At 41.4% G+C, this 2,907-nt stretch overlaps 1 non-coding gene across 1 annotated transcript; it reads left to right on the forward strand.

Annotated features, from left to right (window-relative positions):
- Nucleotides 1-72, forward strand: TRNAC-ACA (transfer RNA cysteine (anticodon ACA)). Its single transcript has one exon. It is a non-coding gene; the product is annotated as a tRNA-Cys (tRNA).
- Nucleotides 73-2,907: the final 2,835 nt, after the last annotated feature.

Below are 2,907 nucleotides of genomic sequence, written 5' to 3' on the forward strand. Positions count from 1 at the left end.
TCCCTGGTGGCTCAGATGGTAAAGTGTCTGTCTACAATGCAGGAGACCCAGGTTCGATCCCTGGGTTGGGAAGATCCCCTGGAGAAGGAAATGGCAATCCACTCCAGGACTATTGCCTGGAAAATCCCATGGACAGAGAAGCCTGGTAGGCTACAGTCCATGGGGTCGCAAAGAGTCAGACACGACTGAGCGACTTCACTAAGACTAAGACTAAGAATGGTCCAGTGGCAAGAATCTACTTGCTAGTGGAGGACACAGGTTCAATGTGCCACAACTACTAAAGCCTGAACGCCCTGTTCTCCACAACATGAGGAGCCACCGCAGTGAGAAGTCCGCACACTGCAGCTAGAGGGTAGCCTCTACTCTCGGCAACTAGAGAAAGCTCGTGTGCAGCAACAAAGACCCAGCGCAGTCAAAAATAATAACTAAATTAAAATAAATTTTTAAATTAAATCATGGACTATTTCAAACATATAGAGATACACAGGAAATAATACAGTATTCAGTTAAATTCAGTCGCTCAGTCGTGTCTGACTCTTTGAGACCCCATGGACTGCAACATGCCAGGCTTCCCTGTCTACCACAACTCCAGGAGCTTGCTCAAACTCATGTCCATTGAGTTGGTGATGCCATCCAAACATCTCATCCTCTGTCATCCCCTTCTCCTCCTGCCTTCAATCTTTCCCAGCATCAGGGTCTTTTCCAATGAGCCAGTTCTTTGCATCAGGTGGCCAAAATATTGGAGCTTCAGCTTCAGCATCAGTCCTTCCAGTGAATATTCAGGACTGATTTCCTTTAGGATTGACTAGTTGAACTTCTTGCCATCCAAGGGACTCTCAAGAGTCTTCTCCAACACCACAGTTCAAAAGCATCAATTCTTCAGCAATCCATCTTCTTTATAACCCAACTCTCACATCCATACATGATTACTGGAAAAAAACATAGCTTTGACTAGACAGATCTTTGTTGGCAATGTAATATCTCTGCTTTTTAATATGCTGTCTAGTTTGATCATAGCTTTTCTTCTAAGGAGCAAGTGTCTTTTAATTTCATGGCTGCAGTCACCATCTTTAGTGATTTTGGAGCCCAAGAAAATAAAGTCTCTCACTGTTGCCATTGTTTCCCCATCTATTTGCCATGAAGTGATGGGATCGGATGCCATGATCTTTGTTTTATTGAATGTTGAATTTTAAGCCAGCTTTTTTCACTCTCCTCTTTCACCTTCATCAAGAGGCTCTTTAGTTCTTCTCCATTTTCTGCCATAAGGGTGGTGTCATCTGCGTATCTGAGGTTATTGATATTTCTCCTGGAAATCTTGATTTCATCTTGTGCTTCATTCAGCCCAGCATTTCACGTGATGTACTCTGCATATAACTTAAATAAGCAGGGTGACAATATACAGCCTTGAGGTATTCCTCTCCCAATTTGGAATAAATCCATTGTTCCATGTCAGGTTCTAACTGTTGCTTCCTGACCTGCATACAGATTTCTCAGAAGTCAGGTCAGGTGGTCTCTTTTAAGAATTCTCCACAGCTCGTTGTGATCTACACAGTCAAAGGCTTTGACGTAGTCAGTAAAGTAGAAGTAGATGTTTTTCTGAAACTCTTGCTTTTTTGATGATCCAATGGATGCTGGAAATTTGATCTCTGGTTCCTCTGCCTTTTCTAAATCCAGCTTGAACATCTGGAAGTTCTTGGTTCACATACTATTGAAGCCTGGCTTGAAGAATTTTGAACATTACTTTGCTAGCATGTGAGATGAGTACAATTGTGCAGTAATTTAAACATTCTTTGGTATTGCCTTTCTTTGGGATTGGAATGAAAACTGACCTTTTCCAGTCCTGTGGCCACTGCTGAGTTCCCAAATTTGCTGACACTCGAGTGCAACACTTTCACAGTATCATCTTTTAGGATTTGAAATAGTTCAACTGGGATTCCATCACCTCCACTAGCTTTGTTCATAGAGATGCTTCCTAAGGCCCACTTGACTTTGCATTCTAGGATGTCTGGCTCTAGGTAAGTGATCATACCATCATGGTTATCTGGGTCATGAAAATCATTTTTGTATAGTTCGTCTGTGTATTCTTGCCACCTCTTCTTAATATCTTCTGTTAGGTCTATACCATTTCTGTCCTTTATTGTGCCCATCTTTTCATGAAGTGTTCCCTTGGTATCTCTAATTTTCTTGAAGAGATCTCTAGTCTTTCCCATTCCATTGCTTTCCTCTATTTAAATTGATCGCTTAGAAAGGCTTTCTTATCTCTCCTTGCTATTCTTTGGAACTCTGCATTTGGATAAGTATATCTTTCCTTTGCTCCTTTGGCTTTAGCTCCTCTTCTTTTCTCCGCTATTTGTAAGATCTCCTCAGACAACCATTTTGCCTTTTTGCATTTCTTTTCTTGGGGATGGTCTTGATCACTGCCTCCTGTACATTGTCACAAACCTCCCTCCATAGTTCTTCAGGCACTCTATCAGATCTAATCCTTTGAATCTATTTGTCACTTCCACTGTATAATTGTAAGGGATTTGATTTAGGTCATACCTAAATGGTCTAGTGGTTTTCCCTACTTTCTTCAATTTAAGTCTGAATTTGGCAAAAAGGAGTTTATGATTTGAGCCACAGTCAGCTCCTAGTCTTGTTTCTGCTGACCATATGGTCAGCATCTCCATCTTTGACAGCAAAGAATATACTCAATCTGATTTCAGTACTGACCATATCGTGATGTCCACATATAGAGTTGTCTTTTGTGTTGTTGGAAGATGGTATTTGCTATGACCAGTGCGTTCTTTTGACAAAACTGTTAGCCTTTGCCCTCCTTCATTTTGTACTCCAAGGTCAAACTTGCCTGTTCCTCCAGGTATCTCTTGACTTCCTACTTTTGCATTCCAGTCCCCTATGATTAAAAGG

This window comes from Bos taurus, chromosome 28, assembly GCF_002263795.3.
Source record: "Bos taurus isolate L1 Dominette 01449 registration number 42190680 breed Hereford chromosome 28, ARS-UCD2.0, whole genome shotgun sequence".
In the NCBI taxonomy this organism is placed as follows: Eukaryota; Metazoa; Chordata; class Mammalia; order Artiodactyla; family Bovidae; genus Bos; species Bos taurus.